The sequence below is a fragment of the Nematostella vectensis genome, chromosome 2, assembly GCF_932526225.1.
Source record: "Nematostella vectensis chromosome 2, jaNemVect1.1, whole genome shotgun sequence".
Lineage (NCBI taxonomy): Eukaryota > Metazoa > Cnidaria > Anthozoa > Actiniaria > Edwardsiidae > Nematostella > Nematostella vectensis.
Genome location: NC_064035.1, coordinates 14,585,828 through 14,595,956, shown reverse-complemented (window position 1 = coordinate 14,595,956; position 10,129 = coordinate 14,585,828).

The window sequence follows — 10,129 nt, the reverse complement described above, 5'->3', positions numbered from 1 at the left end:
GAATTTACGATTTTGCCTATAAAATCGCCGATTTGGGGGCATTTTTCACCATGCGTAAAAAATCGCAAAATATTTTTAAATATACGCGGAATTAAAAATAGCGATACAGATCCTTAGAAAGGAGTTGATAAGGTATAAATCGAGTGGTTTCTTCACTTTTTCCGGCAAAAAAAAGTATATTTTATTGCTGTCTAAACATGTCAATAAAAAAATTCGACTTGAATAATAGTCTAAATTAGGGGCTTATAAAACCGATGGTACATGGATTTTCGCAGAAATTTTGCATTTTGAGCAAAGATTGGTGTTATTTCTTCCGAGTCAGCAAATAAAAAATTGGGGGAATCAAATTCCCGAATTATAATGAAGCCGAACGCAACCCCATGTCGAGCTCAAATAACACGCGATTTTCTTGACAGCCGTCTTTATTAGATACACATTCCTGTTTGAACAGGAGACAAATCACAGAAAATGAACTCTACCCTTGCTGTATACTAATATCAGATGCTGTATAATTGTCTTGGTTCATCCTTGGAAGTTACTGGAAGTCAATAAAGACATTACAATGAAAAATATTTGCTATTTTGTACAGATTTCAGTTAAGAACGCCTGCCGGAATGGCAAACTTTGAAGGATTTGTTTGGGTTTTAAAGTTTCTTTACGCTCCATTGAAGTAAAAGATATTCAAGCTCTTCAGTTCTTACCTTCTGCCAAGATGTTTCTGGGAAAAAGGCCGATTTATGAGATTAATTTCAATGCAAAGGTCAAGTACTTGAACACGGGTCTGGTTTCAGATGACAACAACTGATCAGCGGTCTACCAGATGAGAATGCGTAAATTTCCAAAGGAAACCCGATATAAAGAATAGTTCAACTAGTCGGCTTGCAGTTTTTATTTTAGATTGTTTCTTATTTTATGTTCTTCATTCTAAAAAAACATATTAATGATGCCAAAATTATTTTAAAAATTAATATGGGATATGTATATGCGTATGCGATACTTGACATTATCATGTCACTCACAGCAGGCAAGAGACCATGATGTATCTTGGTCTCTTGCAGCAGGACATCACCCGAAAGTATGAGATATCTCTTCTCAGCTGGCTTGCGGTCTGCTGAACCGTCGTCATGGTCGGTTGTCCTTGAAGCTCTGGAGGGAAAATTTGTTAAGCCATCAAGCTTTCTTCCCTTCCTGCTCGTCAATTTGCTCTTCAATGTCGTATATGTATTATCTGTAATAGTGTGTTCATTGAAGGAAGTGAATATTCAATTTATAAAAGTGCTTTGGCACTGTTAGTATGGCTAGCGACCATATCGAGGACCTCCTCGATAGAAAGTTCGACGAGAAGCTACGGCCCATGAAATCAAGCCTCAAAGATCTATCCTCACAACTGGCGGAGGCTGTGAACTCGCTTGCTTTTCTGCACGACCAATGTGATATACTATCCAAAAAAGTGAAGTTTCTTGAGTCAAGAAACACAAGTCTCGAAACGGAGAACAAGCTAATTAAAGTGGAACTCAACAAAATGGCGGGAGATTTGAATACTAAGAAGAAGTCCCTCGACGACATAGAACAGTACTCGAGGAGAGATTGTTTAGAGATTAAAGGCGTTCCGGTAACACCTACGGAGAACACGAACGACGTAGTAAAAGAGATAGGAGAGCTTATGGAAGTCGAAATCTAAGAAGAAGACATAAGCACAAGCCACAGGCTACCGGCTCCGAGACCGAATCCCAACCAGCGCCCAGCTAAGCCAGGAGTACATGTTAACACGCCGACTGCATCAATTATTGTCAAATTTGCACGCAGAGATGTTCGAGACCGATTTTATGCCGGTCGGAAACATCTCCGAGATAAATCCGTACGGGACACACGGACCGATAACAAGATCTACATTTCGGAAAGTTTGAGTCCAGGCAACAGGGAGCTGTTCAAGGCGGCGTTAAGCGCCAGGCATGATCTGAAGTTCAAGTACATTTGGACGCAGAATAGAAAAGTGTTCCTGAGGAAAAATAACGACAGCCAAGCTGTGCTGATCAGTAAATCACAGGATTTACTCCACCTCAAGCAACGAGAAGACCACGATTCACAAGAGGTAGAGTCAGCAAATTTAACAGGCACGTAAGTCAAGTACGTATTGATGTCTAATTTAAATGAAGATTCCTGTCGAACCTGTCGACAGTCACTCAAGAAGGGCTCAGAAACTTTTGCATTCAATAGCTTAACTAAGCCTGAACTTCTTGATTTATCATACAATTCGAATTCTAGCTGTCTAAGAGCTCTAAGAGCTTATCAATTGACTATTTAAAAGAACTACGTAGATTTGAGATCTTGTCAAAATTGGGCAACAAAACTAAATATTTCCATACTCCTTCCAACGAAGACTCCTCAGACAGTTTACCCTGTGGAGTAAACTTTAAATACTATTCAGCCCATGATTTTCATAGTAGTACCGAAATTAGTCAATCAATTTGCCACAATACATTTTCGGTTATGCATTGTAACATCAGAAGCCTATCTGCTAATTTTGATAGCTTTCACTCAGCTGAAGCACCCGTTTAATGTCATTGGACTCTCCGAAATCAAGTGTAATAAGGACCGTGTTTACAGTACATTAAATACGGAGCTAGAAGGCTATGATTTTATTTTTGAACCAAGTAATACGGAGGCAGGCGGAGTAGGTTGCTATTTACAAAATAACCTCTCCTACAACATTCGCTCAGACCTTTCCTCCTCGAGCAATTTCCATGAAATAATTTTGATAGAAACCGAAAACAAAAAAAATCAAAACACTTTATGTGGTGTTGCTTACAAACACGCTTAACGAAACCATCGATAAGATAAATAAGTTTTGCATACTAATGGGACATGAATATTAACGCATTGAATTGTAGCTCAGGTAAGGCCACGGATGATTTTATAAATACAATGGCATCCTACTCATTCCAACAACACATTCTCCAACCTACCCGCATCACTAATCACTCTGCAACGCTTATTGATCACATTTTCTTTAACTCTTTTCAACATCACACCATTAGCGGGAATATTGTTTATGATTTGACGGATCATCTACCGAATTTTTTGATAATTAACAAATTTACTGAACTCCCTCGTAGATTCAAATTATTCTGCCGGGTTTACTCTCATTATGACGAGTCCGCGGTAGTGCATGATATGCAGGCCATAAACTGGGAGCATTGTTTTTCGCACTGTAAAGACGTAAACGACTACTTTGACTCTTTCTACGCTTCAGTAGAAAGGATTATTGACAAACACGCCCCCCTGAAAAAACTTTCTAGAAAGGAAATCAAATTCCTTTCCAAACCATGGATCACAACAGGCATCAAACACTCAATTGCTATTAAAAATAAACTCTATAAACAGTTTCTCAATACTCAGAATTCCTTTATACATAATAAGTTTTAACTATACAGAAATAAACTTAAACGCCTATTAATTGCCAGCAAGGGAAAATATTATGGAGACTATTTTTCAGCACATCTTAAGAACGTTAAAGAAAGGTATAAAACAAATAGTCACTCTTTTAAGAGCTTTAAAAAGCATCTCCGGTTTCCATTCCGAGTAAAATTATAACTAGTGACTCGGTGCTTACGGACCCAACAGCCATTTCTAATGCTTTCAACAACTACTTCACAAACATTGGAAAAAAATCTAGCAAATGATACTCCAGACACTGCGAAATCCTTCTCTTACTATTTGAAAAAACGGCAGCCAAACAGTTTTTGCCTTTTCCCGATTCTACCCAACGAAATCGAGTCTGAAATTTGTAAACTCAACTCAAACAAGTCAACGGGGCCCTTCATTATTCCCATGCGAGTTCTAAAATCTGCAAGCTCCATTTTATCTAAGACATTGGCAATGCTGTACAATTTTTCAATCGAGTCAGGCATAGTCCCAGACAAGTTCAAGATCGCTAAGGTGATCCCTGTATTTAAAAAGGGTTCCGCCCTTACCCTTTCTAACTATCGTCCTATCTCCTTGCTCCCAATTTTCAACCAAATATTTGAAAAACTAATTTGCCAACGCTTAAATCATTACTTACAAACTCATAATATATTATACAGCAATCAGTTTGGATTCCGCCCCCCTACAAACGCCTACATACAGCCCCCTCCCCCACCATACAAACATTTACCCCACAACACAAAACCCAACTACAAACGACCACACCCTATGACCCACCCTACCTACCCACAAACCAACACCTTACGATCACCTAACATCATAACGATACATTATCAACCACATTTACACCATAACCTCACAAATTTTAAATCGACCTCCGCACCACTACCATTTTAAAACAAACACAGACCCATCACGCTAAATTATAAGCCTTATCTTCTCCACATCTCCCTCACCACCACTCTTACCTATACACCGTACCAATTTTTCCCCCACCAACACAGCCATTAGCCATCTCCATACCACACCATATTATTATTATTTTTTTCTTTTTCACCTACCCACCACACACTACCACAACCTATTCTATAATCCCACTTTATTTTTTCACCACCCTCCACCACCTACTAGTCTAACCTATCCACCTTTTCACCGTAATTACATTACTACCATCTCCACTCTACATTACCTTACTAGCCATCCTTCACCATCACCCTCCAACATTACCATACCATATGATCACACCCACCTCACTACCACACCACTTTAGGCCCCTACGTCTTGGTACGAATACCCGATCCAAACCAAAAAGTTATGTACCATACGGGGAAAGTGCTGTATCACAATCTGTGATCCCAAGACTCCCACACCTCACCTCCTTCCCACTTTCCCTCTGATAACAACACACAACCCACCTCCCTCCCATATTGCTTACACTCATCATTTTAATCTCTCCACAGCCTCCACCCGTCGTCGCTATGGCACAACAGTACCTGTTGTACGCCCACACGTGTTAACCACTACTGCCACAACCCAATCCACCCACACTCTACTCTAACACCCAACACCCCTTATCATACAGACCCCTCCTACATTGAAAATGATATTTTACTCCATCATGCCTCACCCCCTCACACAACGTCTCCTACCCATAATTTTCTTGACGACCTCTCCCCCACACAACTCGATGCCCTACTATCTATCTCCCCCCCACCCAGCCCTAGCCACCAACCTCATAATACACTACAGTTCCCCCCTGGCCCCCGACCCCCTCCACCACACTCCCCACCTACTCCCACACCTAGCCACACTAACACCTCACCCCCTAAACCCTCGACTACCCACATCCCCACCGCACCACACTGCACCCCCTCCCACTACACCTCACCGCCCAGCCCTCCTCCCCACACCTACCACTAAACGCGCCCTACTACCCACACCCTCCCATACCCACCTCATACCACTAGCACACTCCACCCCTTTACCCCACACCCCTAACCCCACCTACACACCTCAACTCCACCCCAACATGCCACTACCACCACCCCTAGGCATACGGACCCCCACACCATCCCTCTCCCCAAATACCACACGCCCAAAACACACACAACCACCCCACCTACAACCACCTTCCCTCCTACACATAGCCACCAGACACCCCTATCACTCAACTTCACCATCCTATTACCCACAACCACTTCACTCCCCCCACTACACCGCGAACACACACATGCAACACCATACACCCACACCACTCATCACACACCCACCACCCCTCCTTCACGCCATCACACGCCCATCTACACCAACAAACTCACACCGCCGCCAACACCCATACAGACATAACAAATATGCCAACTCCAACACCCACCGTCACCCTAATATATGACTACATAGATCCCACCCCCGCACTCCCACTCGAACACTCTCCTTCTTATCACTATCAGTACACCACCGCCGCCTTCCCCCTCGCACTACCAAAAACCAACGCAAAAGGTCCCACCTCAAACGTCTTACACAACACACACACAGCAAAGCCATAGTAAATCACTCCACACACACCCTCACACCAGACATGACCTCAGTCCTCCGCAAAGGTCTCAAATTCGTCCCCACCCCTCCTCCCACACCTAGACAAACACTTCTTACAGCATCTCGCAAATTCACAAGACTTATGCACCTTAGATACCACTTCCGCAACCAGCCCCGCACTCCCCGACACCCTTTTAAAACCCCAAGCTCCTGGGACCCACCCACCTTACCCAACCACACATTACGCACCTACACCAATACCATCACACACCAAATCACCGACACACCCACCCCCCCACACACAAACACACCCAACCTCACACCGTCTGAACGCACTGCACTTAAACAATTATCGCAACTACCCCACACCATCATCAAACCAGCTGACAAAGGGGAAGCCATCGTTTTCTGGGACACCAAAGACTACCTACTAGAGGCCAACAAACAACTCAATGACAACAATTATTATTCCACAGTCTCCCATGACCATATACCCTCCCTTGCACATAACATTTCCCTATACATCCACCAACTGTTTCAAGACAACATAATTGATTAACCTACTCATGATTTCCTACTTCCCCACATACCCCCACGCACACCCCTGTTCTACATGTTACCCCAAATTCACAAACCCCACACCCCAGGCCGCCCAATAATCTCAGGTTGCCAATCACCCACAGAAAAACTCTCCATCTTTCTTGACCACTACCTCAAGAAATTTGTACCACACATCCCCTCCTACATCAAGGATACCACACACTTCCTACAAACAGTCCTCTCCCTCCCCACACCACTACCAGACACATGTTTTCTTGTCACAATAGACGTCGCGTCTCTTTACACCAACATCCTACATGAGGAGGGTATAGCTGCCGCCCTCCTTTTACATACAAACACTACTCGTACACAAACGCCCCCCTATCCATGTTTTTCGCAGCCTCCTCAACTACATCCTCAAACACAACTATTTCAAATTCGACAACAAACACTACCTACAACTCCGCGGTACAGCCATGGGCACTTGCATGGCACCCTCCTACGCCAACCTATTCACGGCCTCTGTGGAACACCAACTCCTCCGCAACAACCCCCTGCCACAATCCCCACACACTTGGCTCATTCATGATATCTTCATGATATGGACTCATGACGAGCCATCCCTCCTCAACTTCTTACAATACATCAACAGCATACACCCCACCATTAAATTCACTCATGAATACTCTCCCACCCGCATTAACTTTCTCGACACCTATATCCACGTCACACCCCAACGCACCCTCACATCCAGTCTATACACTAAACCCACAGACAGCACGCTACTTCTACACTACCACTCACACCACCCACTATCCTGCAAACACAGTGTCGTTTATAGCCAGGCCCTCCGCTACAGACGCATTACAACCGACACAAATACCTACAAATCACAACTCCTTAAACTCAGACGCATACTATTTCCACGTGGTTACCCTGATCATGTCATCCACACTGCCTTCACCAGAGCAAGCCAATACACGCAACACCAACTCCTATTCCCCAACACTCCCACAGCCACCCCAACAACTACCCCCACCCCACCCGCCATACCTTTCATCACACCGTTCAATCACAACACATCAACCATTCCCCTGCATCCTTCATGCTAACTGGGAACTCATATCCAGCGACCAGGAACTATCCTCCATATTCCCCTCACCCCCTACCACAGCATTCACCAGACACAAAAACCTTAAAGACACACTAGTCCACACCAAGTTCACATCCACGACACACACTCCATAGACAACACATCACCACTTTCACCACATCTCACACCTTACACCAACACCACCACATCAACTCAAACCACAAGAATGAGTCAAATGAGATGTACACAGAGGGAAGCCACACGCCATATCCACTCCAAGCCAGCCAATCATCGAAGATGATTCACCACTACCAAGACCCTCAAGAACCGACGAACAGCCCCTCTACAGAAATATAACTGATATATATACACTGGATAAAAACTCAGAAGCCAGCCATCTACAACCATAAACCTACAGGCCCTAACAGAACCGCAAAAGGAATCCTACGAGTCTCCTGTACCACACAGCATATCCACACCAGTAAAAACAGTCCTTCTACAGAAGTACATTCCCGATCCATCGACAACAAGCCACCATCTCCAGATATAGACATACCGGCCTCAACAATGACCGTAGGAAAACTTCGACGAGACTCCTACGTAACACACGCTACTGCCCTGAATATCCTCACCTGGCTCCTCACCAACATTCTATCCTCTCAGCGAATGCCACCCCGTTATCCTATCTAGCACAGAACACTTCCAAAACATTCCCGTAAAATAATATAGCCATTCATTGTATTCATCCGCCATATTTTGCCAATTTTGTAAACCTACCGCAACCAATTTAATAAATACCCGGATGTACAATAACCGGAACCGGAAACAGCGATATCTATTTTCATCTAATACTCGTATAACCACGAGCGCAATCCCCTCATAACCCCTCACTTCGCTACATACGGAATACATCCAAGACAGGCAATCTAAGCTCCGCCAATACACATCTCGGGTATGTACACCCTCCTTTCCACACATCCTATATACTACCCACCACATCAAGACACCCGTATTCTCTCCCCTTCCCGCTACATGCATAAGTTCCCACACTTATTTATCATTTAGTCCACCACATACAGCCACTAGCCAGGACCATCACATGCATCATTTTGTCCACTACACACTTCCCCCTCCTAGCTTAGCCTCTATCCACTTTTTTTCTCTTTACCTCATTCCCCTGCGCGCTACTTTTTACTTTTCAGACCAAGCCATGTACTCAGGCGGAGCCAGGCGCTACACAGGTTTGGCCATTGCATGCACCACGCTTCACTACAGGCATTACTAACGAGCGTGTAGGGGCGGGTGATGAGGGCCTTATCATTCGAAACACGCTTCATATACGAATCGTCTCCCTAGTTTTTTTCCCCCTTTTTACTCCCACCATAATCCCCGCTTTCCCCCAGCTTTCCCCTAAGTCTACCCGCTTTATTCTCTAGGTTCGTATATGACCAACCAATAGACCTCGCCCCCTGATGAGAAGTCTTGGTTGGCGTTATATGCCTTTAGTTCTACATTTCGCAGAGCTCTTTGAAATGACCTACACTTGTCTTATTGGTTTATTTTGTTATGTTTATTTTGCATATACATGCCGGTTGTTTTCTTCATGCCTTTGCCTTTTCCCCTTATCTCTTATCGATTATCGCTTCATCTGGGGTAAACTATCCTTCCTGTCTTGTTAACGTTTCAGCGTCATCTCCACTCTCACCGCGCTCCCTTTGTCGCCTCCAGCGCCCCTACTTCATCTTCTTCTCGCCGTTTTACTAGCATCATTTTCCATTGTCCGCAATACTTCCTTTCACCGCTACAGTATTTTATATTTTTTCTCGGCGTTTTCGCAACACTCATTCAATATCTATTATTATTTAATTTCGCCTGTCAATCATACCACTTACACACTTCATTAGATACATACCTCCACACATACCTCACCCTCTCCATTACCGCTCACCATTTCCTCTCTACAATCTAAACACTTTTCTTTCTCTTATCCTACATATTACTTTCCTACCCTACACACAACACAAAAACACTACACAGTCTCGTCACAATATCCCTGCTCATCATTCTGTTCACACTCGCATTATCCCCCTTCATCAGATTTCACTAATGCCGCCACCTCTTCACATCCGCTACACAACACTCGCCACAAGTTACCGATTTTAACTGTTTCAATCTCCACATAATACCATATTTACTAACTACCTTCTCCACTCAACAAAAAAACCCTTAATTCATAACTCTCATGTCGTTTTATTATCAACCCCATCTCTTATAACAACCTTAACTCGTCGTCTCATAATCCATAATCTTAACCACCCGAACATAACCTGATAACCCTATCACCCCTTCCCCTTCCTTCACAATGCAACTTCACAAACATAAACTAAGTTTCACCATTCGCTACACAACCACCTCTCCACCTACTTATCTCAACCTATCACCATCTTCATCTTCTATCACCGCCTTCCTATATACTACAAAACCACACTCACTCACTCTCTCATAACGATATATTATCACACACATTTACACCATAAC